Here is a 17,221-nt window from a genome sequence, read left to right as displayed (position 1 = left end):
AAAATAATATCTTGTTTTGGATTTCACACATTTTGTTTCTATGTAGCTACAGACAGTAAAAGTATTCTGCGGATGCCTCCTTTATCCCCCCCGCCCCCAGGGCCAAAGGCACATGGGACTGGGAGCCGAGGATAATGACCTCTGAGCCAAAACACGTGATTCTAGAAGAAGAAGGAGGCAATCCACCCAGGTGTTCTTACGGGGAGCGACCCCATTACAAACTCTGAAGAACAGGCCGCATCTCATTACCCGCGCTCCTTCACAACAGTCTAGTTGATGGAGGATGGGCAAATTATTGATTGTAACCTATGAACTACATGTGTACGCTGACAGGGGAAATGCATCAGGGAGGAGGGGGATGGGCGATGCACAAGTGCTGCATGTGGCCTCTGACTCGGATCGTTCAACATCTCAGCATCACAAGACACGCAAACACATCCGTGTGTTCTCAGCTCCTCCATTTCTTCTGACAGTCTTGTGCGCAGTGTATTGTATAGCTCGAGGCAAGTCAGGGAAGCAGCAGAGGCAGCATAAAGGCATCAAAGCAGTCACCTCCACCGCAGCTCTTAACAGGTCAACTCCAAGAGATAGCACTGAGCCAAAGACCTTTGAATCAAGGTTAACGGCAGCTTGGGAGAGAGCTATCAAAGTGATCTAAAGCACAGTTAAAAGGAAATAAAGGTAGATTCTATTAGAATAGCCGTATTGATCGTGTGAACCTTTTGCCCAAAGACAAATCTGTATTTCAAAAGCAATGATGGCTGCTCTGTATGTGAAGGTGATGTGTAATGTTCTCCCACTTGACTGCAGATTCCAACAAGAAATGGACCTCAGAGTTTAATTTGATGAACTCTGATGCAGTAACACGTAAACCAGCTTTTAAGTTTGTGCAGCTGTCCTGCACTGGTGCGATGTAAGGAGCCCAGCAGGCAGTGATCAGTTAGCACATTTCAACTGCAAACTGCATGCAGACATGTTTACACTGTTTCTTAAACACAAACCTTTTAAGCGCATAATTCTGTACAAATCAGGAACATCTTTACACATCTGGATATATTCTTGATACATTCATGCATGTTCGTAGAGAGCTGTTGATGCCATACGATAATCAAAAGAATCTAGTTTTTGCAAAGCAGCGTTATTTTTTGCTCATTACACCCACTTAGCTCTGAAAACACGAGGAATCTGCTTTATGCAGAGGCGACGGCTCTGACAGCACACACCCATGCACATGGCACTGGAGTCTTCCACACTAACAAGGACGTGTCACCGAGAGTCAAACCCTGCAGAGTGGCATATTTTTGCTGGAGAAGTGACTGCTACGCGGACAGACCCTCACATGCACTGCTGCATAATAAGCTCTACTTATTTTAGCTTCATTATTGCCAGCTGGTTTGCCTGCATCACAGAAAATCACATCAAGTTGGATTTGAGGCAGGCTGTGATAATAAACTAACAGACTGTGTGAGGGTGCATCAGTGTGTCTGGATTACACAAAGCACATTACAAAAAAAATGGTTTTAAATGTGCACATGTGTATTTTAATTATACTCATCAAAGTGTGGCCCTAAAGCTGACCATAGGTGGGTAAAACATGGTGCAATTAGATGTCAGAGTTTTTATATTAAAGCTGCTGACCAAATGCTTTATGGCACTGCTTTTGTTCCAAATTAGTAACTAATAATAATAATAATAGAGGTAACATTTAAGATATCACAATCTGAGCACTGAAATTGGAAAAAGGTCAGAGCATTCTCCTCAGCTAGCAGCAGAGGGTGCCAACACATCACAAAAACAGCCCAGCATGCAACACATTTCAGGACTCCAGCTCCAGTTTACTCATCTGAACTGGAGAGAGAGAGAGAGAGAGGGAGAGAGAGGGAGGGAGCCATTGTTGGTGTAGCTGAGTTTTTTGTTTTTTTGCTCAGGATTCAATTATTCCATCTTTCCTGGCAGTCACTGCAGTTTCTGGCTGAGAGGGGACATGGTCTAGACATGCTGTGTTTATTCCAGGAAACCATATAATGATGTTTCACATGGCGACTTTATATAAATTCAAGCTTACTGTCAAAGGATTCCCAGGCAGGAGAGATTTTATGTGATGGCAGAGAAGGCGACTTCAACAGAACAAAATAAGCCGTAATGTTTTTTTCATTTTACCTCCAAGTCTATTAAGCTATTCGCTTGTATTTTCATAGCAACCCGTCCTCGTTTCACTTTGCTTCACAGAGGCTGATAGAAGCATTTGTCACAACAAAGATGTGGCGTGCGCTCGAATGCACGAAGGTTTTAAGCAAGATTGAATACTTTTCCTTGGCTCCTCTGTCGGTGGCAGATGAGCCCAGGGTCTGGGTAAATCACAGATGGCTATTTCTCTCTCCCTGCTCTAGGGTGACAGGAAAACTGAGACTGCCACCTCCTCAGCCTGCGGTGGCAAAGAACTGGCACAGTCAAGAGGATCGGGAGAGAAAAGAAGAGGATGGAGTCTGGTCTTCCCTGCGGGTTCCTTGGAGAAACAGTCTCCATCTGCTCATCTGGGCCCTATCTGACAGTCAACAGACTTTACCATTTCCTTCTATACTCTACTGTACATGACTCTGAGGAAGGCAAAACTCGAGGGCACACCCAGAGGTAAGACTGCCTTCATACTACGCTCACTGTTTTTAAAATAATTAGATACTTTTTAATCAGAATATAGCATTAAGTCAGTTAAACGTCTGGGATTTGATCTGGTCAGTTAAGTAGCAGAGGGGCTTTAATCAGTTTCAGCTGCTTTGGTGTTAATGACATTAACAACAGGGGCAACAGTGAGACAAGCCCCAAAACAGGGTTTTAAAGGTGGACGACACTTTTTCCCTCCTCGTCCTTTCTGACTGTTTTTTCACTAGTTTTGCATTTGGCTAGAGTCAGTGTGGCTGCTGGCAGCATGAGGTGATACAAGTAGTCCAACAGTAGGTTAGAGTCTCTCCCATCACAGTCTCACACACGTGGAGGAAATTCCAGGAGACAGCCAGATACTGTACAGGGCTGTACAAGGCCCTTAACCCATCACCAGGACCGGTATCTGCTCCTTTGTACAAGGAGGAAGACACTGACCGCTGGCACAGCTCTACAAAACAACCTCCTTTAGCTCGATGGTGTGAATGTCTGGCAGTCTGACTGCCATTAGGTATCAGGAGGATACCTCTGGATCCACTGTCAGGCTCCATGCTGGTGCAATGGGTCTTGGGTTTCCTCCTAGTGCATGTGGGGAGTTCCTAGAAGGTGAAGGACACACTCGCCAATAGAACATCTCTGGGTTTGCATCTAACCGCCAGGTTGGACTTCAGACTGTCCAGAAGCTCAGCGATGCCCTGGTCCACATTAGGGAGGAAAACTCCAGGACACCATCCCTCGTCTCAGTAGCAAATCGGAACAGCTTCTCCCATAATGTTTTCACTTTAATTTCCAGGATGTTTTGAATTCAGCCTTCTGCAGGTTGAACGTTTTCATTTCTATTAAACAATGATATTCTATTAAATATCCTCACAGGTATTTATTTTATAAATCATTTTTTTCCCATTAGGATCTGATGTGTTTTAAAACTGTTCCTTTTGTGTAGTTGCACATACTCCCTTAAAACAGTGAACGCACACTGAGTTAAGTATTTTTTCTCCTGTCAAGTACAACCAGTTTTTCTCTGACAGTGGATTATAACTTGTTCTGGAGCTCTCATCCTTCATATCTGGTGTTGTGTAAGGTTAAAGGATCAACACCACTCCTTTCTCTCTGAATTCGTGCCTGTGTGCAGGTTAAGAGGGGTTTCCAACAACATTTTGTTTTGAGTGATGAAAGCAGTAGGGAGAGTAAAGGCTGAGCCAAGGTCAAGGTCTTATCCTCTTCCCATTTCAGGTCTGTCTGCATTCCTGTGGGAATGTAGCCCAAAAACAGTCGGAAATGAGCTCGCATCAAACAGGATTCTGATTCTGCCTGTATGCATGCACAGAGAGAATAAGAATGTGTTTTGATGTTATCTCCCATATCTGGCTTGAAGAGTTTGTTCAGGCCTGCCATGATTCTGTAACAGTGGATGTCAAACAACATCAGGATGTGCTACTGTACTATGTCTTATTACCATGCTGCTGTTGCCATGGTGTTATGGTCATCACTGAGGAGGGAAATAAAGGGCAGCCCAGTCAGGTCTGCAGGACAAAGAAATATAAACATCAACTCTCAAACTCTGTTTATGCTTAAACTGAGCTGCACAGCCTGAAAAAACAAGCAGTACCCAAAGAACTACTAGAGTGTCAATTAATTATATTATATTATATTATATTATATTATATCCATATTATTTCAATAATGCAATTATTTTGAAGTGTGATGACACTTGAAGCCTCTAACTCTTTTAATTTCTGACACTGAATAAACTACTTCCATGTAAACGAGCCATCATCACTGACTATATATGAGCTATGAGACTATTACAGTACATCAAGTGACAACAGTTCACTAACATCTCATCTTCACTGTGCTAACGTACAGAAACACTAAATGAAGAGGTTGGTCATTCAGTAAACGTGCCTCCACTGAAGCTTTTGTCCATCTCTAGAGTAGAAGATTCATCTTTATTGTGACGAAACGGTTTGTCTACTATTATTCATCTTTGGTGTGTATTGCAAGGTAATGAAACTTATAGCAGTTTGGCCGAATGCAAATAACTCAAGAAACCAGTAAAACTGGAGTTTAAAACACTGAATTTTGACAACAAGTAAAACTTGTTAACATAAACTTGGACTTGGCTGTGTGCTTTAGTAATGATGGCTAATTCAAATATTATGTTAAGCAAATGTTATGTTTTCAATGCTTACCTGACATGGGGCATAATTTGTGTTGTAAGGAGGGGTTTTGTTCTTTATGATGTTATGTTGTTCTCATCTTATGTCATAGAGTAAAGATCCCATCGCTGCAGCCACTGGGAATCAAACCATCAACCTTCCAGTTGCGTAGATGACCTGCTCGGCCTCTAAAATGAACTGTTTGATCACGGGTGTTCAAATAAAACCTCAAGTCTTCACTCTGAAGACTCAGTACTAATCCAGTCCTTCACACAGTATTCAAGCAATACTAAAACCAATGATGAGGATGTTTCAACTCTAGCCCACGCTCTGCATTTTTTCAGGCAAACAGTATGCAAAAGAGTGCTAAAGTGAGGTTAATGTAACATCCTTCGAAGCCATGGATGCAGGTGCATGCATGCAAACCCTGTGTGTTCCTGTGTTTGAGAGATTCAACTGTTCTCAGGCTAAATGTTGGAACCAATGTTCAGCCTTAAGCCTGGAAACATGTTCCACGTGTTGGTATGATGATACTATCCTGACATGGGCACAATATGGAGAGATATTGGTCAATCACAGCAAATCTATGAGCCAAATATCTTTAGTTTATGTAAGAAATGTATTCCTGTGGATTCATATAGTGTTCATTTATGTAATCTGCTGGTTCATGATGGGATAAATAAGGATGACATTACAGACAGTTAACTGGTAGACTGCATGTAATAATTACACAATAGTCACGAGTGTGCCCCAGTTATTATCAACTATTATCCTCTGTTAATTCATACAATTTCATGGTGCAGTGTTAACTTCCTTCACCAGTGGATTTTGAGTAATCCAAAAATCAGAGACAATTCACTGGGAATGACTAACTCCAATAAGGACCAATTACTAAGAGGATGTGGTCTGCCGTGTTATCAAAAGGAGGGAAATGAGGTAGAAGGGAATGGAGGCAAACTGATTTTCTTTTTACCCCCATCAGGGAGCGTGGATCTGATGAAAAGCAAAGCGAGATAAGGACTTTCCAGAAATGACTCAACACATGCAAATATGAGCTTTCGGATGTTCCTCCTACTCCCTGCAGCCATGCTCTCCACAGTCATTAAAACCTCTCTCTCATTTACTATGTGATGAAGGGCTACTTACACCGACTTCAAGTGCTCGTCATTAACTCCCATTCCAAGTTTCGGACTCACATTTAAAAGGTTTTGGTTGGAAGTAATAAACTGACAAAAAATGTGTTTTCTGTCACTTTGTTGAGCAGCAGGAGAATAAGGAAGAAATGTCAGTCACATTTGTCAAATGATGTCAAGATTATTCTATAAAGTCTGAAATTAATCATTTCTTGAACAGATGGGATCATATTATGCAAGAATTACTAAAATTTGCAGTATCACTGTTGAGGTTATTTTACAGCTTATGATTAAGCAGATGAAACATATGGAATAACAGCAGTGCCATTATCTAGTTATCTTGCCCTACATATCAGACAAACAACTGCCCTTCTACTTGTCTGTGCTCTATGGTGCTGAGTGCTACAAAAGATGACCGGGAGATTAGGATTGGACCAAACTGTTGGCTGAAACTTAAGCTTATATCCAGCATTTCATATCAGATGTTGACACCCTGTACTGTCCCTTATGGATATAATGAGTGCTTGTTACAACTATTCTTGGCTCACATTTAGTCAAAAACTCAGTCTAGAACAAATTGCCTCTAGGGAGTGTATAAAACCAAAATACCTGTCATGTTACAGGGACTGTATGTAATTACCTCTGTGTAATTATCTGTGTGTAATTACCTCTTCTTATTAGGTTACAATAATCTATTAAAAATTCAACAGATCGGGTTTGTGCTTTGTGACACTTGCAATGTTGACCCATCACATTCAAATACAGTCACCGGGAAGGACATCTCCCTTTCAACTAATGGGGTCTTTGAGACCGGGCAATGCCAGAGGCAGAAGAGAAGTAATTGGCTTTTGTGTGCCTCAGCTCCTGAACTGAACTGCAGTCAGAGCTCTAACACATGAAGACTTGCATGAACATACTTACTTACCTACGTGACCGCTAGCGACACATCTATGTGAGCATAATATAAACACGCTAACTTTTTTCCACTCGATAAAAGTTAACGTGAGGATTCTCGGTGGTCAGGAACAAATGCAATCGCATGGCAGGATGCTGTAAACGGACCAAACTTCAGCCAAGAGAACAACTGAGATAATTCATCCACAATACGAGGTTAGTCATTAATATACTGCTGCATGGGCTGGGCTGTAGTTACATCGTAAGGTTTTAAAAACTGAGCTTAAATAAATGATTAGCAGTAATAAAAGCCGAGGGAGGTCCACAGTGATCACTGACTGTTATTAGGAGCTTTTTGAGATTAAATAGAAGAAAATACAAAACATTAAACATGTTAACAGCACAAAAGCCATATTAAACGCAGACTACTTTAGGCCCAGAAGCAGGATTCTTCACGTCATCACTTAAAGACCGGATAGTCAGCATGACAGTGAGCTGTCTAAATAACAACACCAGAAGCTGGTTATAAGCTAACAATATGCCAGCTAGTATTAGGCTCAAATGTTCTTAAAATTGCACTTTTACTCAAAAACATTTAATTGCATTCTCACGTCATATGGGTTTATTCAAGCATCAGAGTCCAACAAGGTAACATCCACTTCAAAGACAATTTTTGGTGTACAGGAGTTAACACAGGCTAACAGCAGCTAACAGGCGTTAACAAAGGCTAACAGCAGCTAACAGGCGTTAACACAGACTAACAGCAGCTAACAGGCGTTAACTCAGGCTAACAGCAGCTAACAGGCGTTAACTCAGGCTAACAGCAGCTAACAGGCGTTAACACAGGCTAACAGCAGCTAACAGGCGTTAACACAGGCTAACAGCAGCTAACAGGCGTTAACACAGGCTAACAGCAGCTAACAGGAGTTAACACAGCCTAACAGCAGTGCTTACTGAAAGATCAGGATATCCTGAATAAATTAATCTATGGCCGTCATTCATCAAAAGTGAGCTTCTCTGACACACTGATCTGTATCGCACTCTCAAAGTTTTACAGTCTCCTCCACTGTAAACAAATGCGAGTACTTCTCACTAACATTGTGAGCTGAGGTAAAAAGTCCCGATCTGTGTGAGGCTGTCAACAGCTAGAGTTAAGGTTAAGGGATCATGATCAAATTAAAAACACATTTTATAGACTGGCCGGCAGGAAACCTACAAACTGTCCAATTACACAAACCCCTTCTAACAAGGTGTGAAAATAGCACAAAGCACAAATAGTGGAAATTTTGTTTGTTTTTTTAATGGAGCACATTCCATTATACTCAAACTTCACATGCTTAACACTGAAGCTGAAAGATAAAAACCTGTGGAGATTTACAATGAAAACATTAAAATAAAACGTACGCACATATGGGCACACACACACTGAGCTACTTAGTGTAAGGCTCTGATATGTAAAAACAACATTAACGAGGTAGACTGTCTCAGGGACACTGCTCTGAATTTAACTCCAACCCTTTTTCAACAATAACAAAGTAGCTCAAAACATGTTCTGTGCTTTGGTCTAAGTCACATCGTCAGTCACCGCTCAGGCGTAGTTAGCGGGGTAAAGGTCAGTGACAGTCATGGATGAAGCTGGACTGGAACTGAGCGGTTTAGTGAGCCACATGCTGGGTAAATAGGTCCTTTTCTTAACCTGTAAATGCATTCCAGGCCACTTACCAGTATTTCACTCCATCAAGAACCTTTAACCCACTGATGCTTCTCTTACTCAGCCACTATCTGCTCCCTGACCCTCTCTTTTATAGATATCAACAAAATATAGCAATGGCAATACAGCAAGGATAACAAAAATTCTCTGCGGAGCACTTTCCAGGCAGTCACTCTCCAAACAGGAAGCTTTGCATAGGTTAATTCTCTGTGCTGAGCTGAAATCTAGGACATGCCTAATTGAAATTTATTAAGTAATTGCCTTTGTAGTGTGGAGACTGCATCAAAGAGGAGCAAGAGAAGAGGCTTTAAGCAATTATACACCTTATTAAAGGATATTAGTGTGATGAAACCTTGAAGGTTCATGTACGTGTGCATTTACAGTACAGTAATGTGCAGTCTTGGGCGACTCCTAATTGCATTTTACTGGGAAAATTGGAAACAGTGCAGCAGTTTATTGAAATGCATGCAAACATACACAGAAATACAGCATACAAGGCAAACACTGACTCAGCACAATTCTAATGAGCTTGAAAGTCAATATTTGGTATTTAAGATATATATTTATTCTTTAAAACAGCCTGAAATCTATTAGGAAATGTCATTTCTTTAAGCAGACTTCAGGAATACTGATACTGAAGTAGACTTTCTGTTCTCTACCACATTGTTGAGGGCTGGGCTGTGAGGAAGCCAATCCACGACTATCCAAGTATGCTTCTTACAGCATTGGCAGAGTGTTTGGGATCAATGCAATGATGAAAAATGAAGCCAGTCCCAATCAGACACTTTTAAGATGGCAGTACTTGGTGCATCAAAATCTGACCACCACCAGCACCGATGGAGCCCTTAACCATGGCAGAGGCATCTCTATGTTTTACAGATGGCTGTAGAACAAGACCTGCTGCCTGTGCTTTTCCTGTTTCTTAAGAACATGATTTTCAAATTCTTCATCTGCGAAACATAGTTTGGTTTTTTTAGGCCTGTCACTTCTTTTGTCCTCCACTTGTCCAGTTTTCTCAGTTTTTTGAGGACACACTGCACACGAACCAGCCTACCCTGGTACATTTTATGCCTTTGGACACTGACTGCTTCTTCACTTGTTTTCAGTCTTTGTAGTCGACCACTTTCAGAGGAACGTTTGGTGAGCCTGACATGAATCCTTCAGGCATGAAAAAGGCAACTCATTTAAAAACGATGAACCATGTCTCCTAAAACTGTAGCAAAGAACTAATTTTAAATTGTATCTTCAGGCGACTGGTTACTAGCAGCTTATTGCAAACACAGATCATTTGTTCCAATTTCTTCAGCTGAATCTCAGAGTGTCAAAGACAACACTGACTCCTTAGAAGCAAAATAGAGAGAAATGATGGGTGACTCGAGACTTTTGCACAGTACTGTATGTGTGAACAGCAGCACATTTAACATTTGCCACAGTTACCTCGATACAGCATTAAAAGTTTATAAGATGAATTCTGAACAGATACAAACACAAAAATAGAAGAAAAAGAAAAAAAGTGCACATACAGCAAACTAATTATTCCCATTCCTGCACATTTCTGCTACACTGAGTCGGTTTCACTGAGCAGTTCCAGTCTCTGCGACATATTTGTCATTTCTCTCATGAAAAACTTAAATGTGGGTCCTCTATCTTGCTGTGAACAGTTTTTCAGTTAGTTTCCAAACAAAATTGCAGAAATCAAAAAGCTGCTCACACCAAGGATAGCTCTGAATGCATCTAGTTCTCATCTCCTCCAAATGCTTCAGAGTTACAGTGAAAAACACTCTTTGTTTTCTACATGACCTGAAACAATGAGCCAAATTACCAGCAGCATCTCTGCATCTATGACAGACAGAGAGAGAGCGTGAAGCCTCTGTCTGGAGTAATATGATCTATGTACTGTTTTACAATGTACACGCCTATATCTGAGTTATGTATACACTCTTCCTGCACCTCATCAGTTGCTTCTACATTCAGTTTATCCTCCCAGACACGTCTAATTCTACAGGCACTCACTGGACGTAGTTTCTGTAGCGTCTAATAGAAAAAGGAGACTTCTTACAGCTATCACTGTTGAATTTGTTCATCATATGTCGTGTAAGAAGTCGTTTTCCATTATCCAACAGAGGTTTAAGAACCTAAGAAGCAACGCAAAATACTGGAAATACATCAGGAGAAACTTAAGGTATTTGGATCTGCCGTTTGATTTCACATGAGTCGAGACAGATCCACAGTTAACGTTCAGTATTGCAGTCTCAAGCACCCGACTACAGACATCAGAAATATGCATACAGTGTGCATAATGATATATTTGAAGACTGGAATAAAAAAAAAAAAATGCAGTCCTTTTTCCTTTTGCTCTTTCGAGCCAACCCTTATCTTTTGTACAAATGAGTAAAAGAATCAACAAAATAATCGCCTCCCTGTGGGAATCATACATTTGTACAAAAAAAATCATCGTTTTAAATGTGACTCAAATATTATTTGCAATTAGGCTTGCTAGTTGCACTGGACGGGGTGAATATATTCAATAAAAGCCATTGATTCCATTTAGGAAATGATCCACTTAGAACTTTTATGTGCTGTTTGAGGCTGTAATTAGTTTTTAAGCACTGTAACGCGCCCCAGGGTGTATAAACAATAATGATCTCCAAGGAAGCATCAGCAGAACATTTTGCCCCAAGAAACCATGGCTGACTCCACTAACATTCAAAGGAATCCCTGCACTATGACCATGACTATGGCAAATACTGTCGTCTCTTTAGACCTGCTGTTGTCTGTGCCAGTGAACATGGTAGAAAAACTGCTTTGACAAAGATGGTGAGCATCTGCATGATGTCACACAGGGAAAAACAAACAAACCAGTTTTCAGCAGTAAGAGCTGGAGGAAGGGTCTACACCTTTTCACAAGGTCTTACATCACTTTTCTTAAGAGGGGTAAAGTGGAAAAAATACTCATCCAGGTGGACTTGAACTATCTTGACTGCTCATCAGAAAGCTTGTGCAGTGTAAACGGTGGCAGATCGGATTAGACACGAGTCTTACAGCCGTGCTGGAGTGGTCTGCTTGTGACAGGGGCTGGACAGCTGATAAAAGCTTCTTCAAAAACCTACAGCCCACTGGCCAGCATTGACTGACAGCTCAGATGGCTCTGCGCTTTAAGTGGCCAACACTCAAAGTACAGCCACTTCATTTTTCATGAACTGATTGTGAGGGCTGTCAGGAGTGAGAGCCTGCATCAGGTTGGATAGTGACTAGTAAGAGCAGATTTCTGTCCTTCAACAGCCGCGACAGCGTTTTCACTGCACGAGTGCAATGAAATGACTCCGTTTAATAGTCATCCGAGCGGGTAGTCCAACCCTCCATCCTCTTGCTGCCTGTCCTCCCTTCGAGAAAAGTGACACTTCAAAAGAAAAGGTTCTCAAAGCTGAGCGAGCTGGAAGTGTGCAGGAAAAAAACAACAACATGAAAACATTTTCAAAGACATGCCGGCACAGGCTTGTCACACGGCATCAGGGGTTTCTGCTGCAGACAGGCTGGAGGAGGCGACAACATAAACGCACACAAGTCGTCAGCTCGAGACTGGGTGGGTGGATGCATGCGGTTACTGAGTGTCACAGAGTGTTTTGACAAAGTGACTTAAGGAGGACGGGGGCTGCAAGTTCACAAGAAAAACAAATTATGGTGTAATAAGAGGAGCATTGCTGGCTTCATGAAATCTGTCATTTACACATAGGTGACTTTGTTGCTGATGTTTGTCACAGTCATTCAGGCATACCCACAGCAGTAACAGAGACAGACATGCAACAGACATCATGGGTTAAATGTAACATTTCGGTACCTCAGCCGTGTCAAGCAAGGTCACACTTTGGGTTTTTCTTTTTCCGTCTTGACTTTACTGAACAGGATAATGACCGGCAGGCCTCAAACCCAGGCGAGCTACAGCACCACCCACCAATCTCTTCCTGATAACTAGGCAGACGGTGTTCTGTCTACAACTAGAGATCAAAGTGTTTTCATTGATGCTCTGGCACCATGGGGTGCATGACACAGACACACGGCTGATCAATTTGACTAGGCTGCACAGCAGCTAGCAGCACATTTTTTTCAGTCCAGCAAAAAGTGCACTTTTTCCCCACAAATATGCGTGTACCTGAGAGCAGTCACAATAGTCTACAATGTTGTCTCTGGAAGAAATAGTTGGAATGTAGATAAGGCACTAACCTATTAAGAGCAATTACTGGAGGATGGGAAAAATCAAAACAAATATAGTGTGATATTGCATTAATTTGGGTGGTGATATCGCATCGATATGAATTCAAATATGAACAGCGAGGGCTTGTCTCATGCACCATCACCCACAGACGACATTAGCTGACTGAACTTGCATCAAATCGGCTCAACCAAGAAACCCCAAAACTAAACTAAACAGTGGCTGCATGTTGTTACTAAATTTGTTACAACTAGTTACTAAATTGTTGCCCAAAGCTTGAGGAGCACGCTCACAACCACTTTTAATCGCACAGCAAATCCAAGTTGCAGATTTCTGCAAAAAGTTGCAAAGAGATTGTTGAAGGTTTGCAAATAATTGCTGTCCAATTTAAGAATGCAGCCAGATTCCCAGCCTGCTGCCTTATTGCACAATTCGTGGGGACTCGACTCCGCTCAGTTCAAATCTAATAGTTAAATGTGTGTGTATGTAGTCTATGTAGACAGCAACAGATATGTGATATTTGATGATAATTTTTAAGACATAATTTCTTTTTAAACCATGTGGAAAATTAAAATATATGTTATTGTAATATTTAGCATATCATAAAATGTAAAAAATCCCAATAATTGTGATAACATTGTGTCTGCGATTCCCTCCTAGAGCTGTTACTGCTACTTTGTTCAGACACTGCAGTTAAAAGTAAAAATGTAACCGTTTTATTTCACTCGTTTTTTTAATGGCCATATGAATATGAACTCAGACTTATCCCACTCTGTCTCTCTGAACGTGTGTGAGACAGGGGCAGCTGGAGCGCCACACACACACACACACACACACACACACACATACACACACACACACACACACACACGTCTTACAAAAATTTGCATTTATACTGAAAGAGGCTGAAAAAAGGCTAAAACCTTTTCTGTTAAGGAGAGATGTGAAAGTACGAAGTTCACAGTGAAGCTGTGCAGAGGTGTAAGGGTTGCTGTGCTAACATTGTGTCACACAGTGCTGTAAAAACACATATATACAATAATCGCACACAGCTTTGTCAAGGCCCCGTTACATCCAAATGTTTACACATTGTTGTCATGTGTGTTACAAAGACACAAAGAGCGCAAAACAATCCATTGAAAGTGGATTTGATTTGATCCCCTTCTATAAACTGCCACTGTGACAGTGATAATTACCACCCCCACAACTGAGGCTCCCATCAGAATGGATTTAGCATCTTATCTGACAATCAGGACATTGCTTTTCTTCGAATCTCTTATTGGCTTAGCGGATAAGCTTATTAAGGGTGACCCGCAAAGCTGAGAGAGCTGAACGTGATATTTCATTTTCACTGCAGATTGAAAAGCATGCACGCTTGCCCCCATCTTGACACAATCAGGGCTTCCGTACAAATATTTACACAGATGCAAACACAACCAGGCCCAGAGATCTGCCATTACAGCTTTTACCTTGAAGTCATTACACTTGGTTACTAGCTGACTAAAATAAGAGTACAGCACAGGACTGCTGCTGAATGATAGTACGAGCCCTCTGGCAGGCCTAAGGCACGGCTTTTCCGAGGATCTAGCCAGTGAGAGGATTCGTGGAGCCAGAGGCCAGAGGCCGGGACCCTGTGGTTGACTGGCTGCTCTGGTTAAAACTTCTCAAGGAAGCGTCCTTAACCCTTAGGGCTGGGCGCTCCTCTGCAGCCCACACAGCAAATACTCCTCATAACTGGGACAAACCCAAAGAGCACATCTCCTTTTTCACATGTTTCAGGTGTGACTAACAGAAGGCGACAATGTGAAGCGGTGACAGGCGCCTACTTTTTAAAATAAAATGTCAAACTGTCACAAAAACCTTACAGTACACATATTCAACTGCAAACATCCTGGATGGATTTTTTTTTTTACCTTTTTAGAGGAAAGCATCATGAAAAGTAAGACTATTTGTGTGTTTAAAAGATAATAACATGTTGAATTCACAGATTTCTTTTTAATTGTTCTGAAAGACCTGCTTATTTCCAAAGACCACAACCAGCAGTGTGATTTGCTCAAACACAGAAGGGGCTCATTATCCCCATTACACTACACTGTTATATGAGCCAATATAACACCACGAGCAGCTGACAGCCTGTGATGCCAAAGATCGCACTTAATCCAGAGTTCAGTTATTGTGCTGGAGGGATTTACAAAAAGGATATCAAAGTGCAAACTATTAATGGTGAGATGAAAGTAATTACACGTGTTGTATTTTCGTGAGAACGTCCTAAAAGCAAAACATGCAAAAAAAAAAAAAAAAGACACAATCAAGTGTGAGAATTTGCTCGTTAAACAGAATTATTCTGCACATGCACTGCGGTGAGATATGGTGGCTACTAGGGCTGGGCGGTATGACCCAAAATTCATATCTCGATATTTTGTAGCTGGATGGCGATATAAGATATATATCTCGATATTTTTTTAAAGCCATAAAGTAAGAACAAAAAGAGAGTTCTTAGTCAAAGCTGTGTCCCAGATGTCACACAGCCACTTTTATTAACATACAGCATAGATGTACATGAAAAAAACTACTCAAAAATAAATTATGAGCATTTATTAAATAATGATGCTCTATAAATAAAAGAAAACTATGTTGTTTTGTGCATAACAAAGAGCTCACAATTGTGCAGTCAAAATGTAAACTAACAGACGCTGAGCATAATAACAAAGACAGATTTCACAGCTGCTCTGTTCCCAACTTCTACTGCGTGACTGACAGCCTGGAGTTTGAAATCCGCTTCGTAACCATGTCTCTGAACAGGAGCCATTTACGGTCCTTATACACACACAGTACAGTAATATTACCTTGAAGCACAGTACGTATCACTCCGCGAGGCTCCTCGGTAGCCGTAATGCTCCGACAATCCATCAAGCGGTGCAGCTCCGTAGCTTAGCAAAGTCGAACTAAAACATTTATTGACAGATTGCTGAGCGCTGTGTATCACATAAAATCGGTTCGCCGTCATCAAGCACAACCAGAATTCATACAAAAGGCGCGCAGTCAACTTTTGAGAGAATGAAAGGATTTCAGGCCGTGCATGGCGTTAGCGGGGCTAGCTCGTTAGCGTGGTTAGCTCGTTAACACATTGACGCCGTCCAGGCCCACGCACGGGGTGATGCGCGGTAACTCATTAACGGAGATTTGCCGTGTCCATCTTGTCGCTGCCTGCAGGTGAAGCGATGGGGGAGGAGGGGGAGTTGTGTTCAGTGAAGGAGAGGCGAGGTCGAGTAACGTTGCGTAAAGACAAAAGTGGACGAAAGAGAGGCAAACTTGCGGCTCCGCAACTATAATTATAACGTAACATAGACTATATCGATATAAAGGATATTGTCACATCTTATATCTCGTATAAAAATATATCGATATTTTTAAAAAACTCGATATATCACCCAGCTCTAGTGGCTACGTGCATACGCTCAGCTGCTATGGTGCAAGATTGCAGTAGCATGAGTACGTACAGTGGTCCCTCGCTATAACGCGGTTCAACTTTTGCAGATTTTTTTTGCGCATTGTGTTCTGCGTCCTGATTGGCTGTACACCATTGTCAATCAATCCTGTGCCGTGTCTCCTGTACAGTACAGAATGTGTTCAGCTTGTCAAATTGACATAAGTCTTCGATCGCTAGCAGTGTGACTCTGTGCTGTACAACAAACACAACAATGTTGTTGTCAGAGGCTCCTGCAGCAGCACCCAAAGGCAGAGGACGATGCTAACCATGGCACAAAAACTTGGACTTCTGAACATGCTAACGGAAGGTAGAAGTTGCCATATTTTTCGGATTATAAGGCGCATTAAGCGAAACAAAACAGTCAGATAAGTCAAACTTTACTCAGCTCACTCTTCTTGCTTCCTCCACTTCCGTACCATTGATTCATTAATGCTGAATTCTCTCGCAGCGGCTCTATTCTCATGTTCTGGACCTGAAAACAGGGTTTGATCTTTGGTTTCATTCTATAATACAGGACTTATGTTTAAACAAGAGAGAAAAGTGTGAAAATGTTCGTGCCTGTCTGAGAAAAGTGTAGAAAGTGTGTAGTGAGGGGTTTTACAGCCTTAAAACATCTATAATAATTGTAAAAAATAAAGTTGGCTGCTTCTGATTTCACCTATCGCGGGTTATTTTTAGAACCTGTGATAAACGAGGGACCGCTGTAATCATTTTCTCACAGTACTGAGTGGTTTCCATGAATCAAACACTTTATAGTTAAATCTAAACTCCTGACTAATAAAAGCAAAGCTTTGTCCCGTGAAAATCAGTGTGCATAATGACAATATTCCAAATTTAAATTCCTATTTTTTAAATGGGAGGATTACTGGGACAAACTTCAAACATATTTCTAATCGCACAGTTTTTGTAAAGATATTCGTGGTGAACAGCTAACTTGGCTAATCTGTATGTAGCAATTAAAGCTGA

At 41.4% G+C, this 17,221-nt stretch overlaps 1 protein-coding gene and 1 long non-coding RNA gene across 2 annotated transcripts in view; one reads left to right on the top strand and one right to left on the bottom strand.

Annotated features, from left to right (window-relative positions):
- The window catches only part of auts2a (activator of transcription and developmental regulator AUTS2 a), a 317,199-nt gene that overhangs the window by 218,884 nt on the left and 81,094 nt on the right, over positions 1-17,221 (bottom strand).
- Positions 1,969-6,656, top strand: LOC112847998 (uncharacterized). The gene is made up of 3 exons (XR_003221858.1): positions 1,969-2,139; positions 2,391-2,631; positions 5,800-6,656. It is a non-coding gene; the product is annotated as an uncharacterized LOC112847998 (long non-coding RNA).

This window comes from Oreochromis niloticus, linkage group LG10 (assembly GCF_001858045.2).
Source record: "Oreochromis niloticus isolate F11D_XX linkage group LG10, O_niloticus_UMD_NMBU, whole genome shotgun sequence".
Lineage (NCBI taxonomy): Eukaryota > Metazoa > Chordata > Actinopteri > Cichliformes > Cichlidae > Oreochromis > Oreochromis niloticus.
The sequence above is the reverse complement of the archived record's forward strand: the minus strand, read 5'-3'. Positions and strand labels throughout refer to the sequence as shown.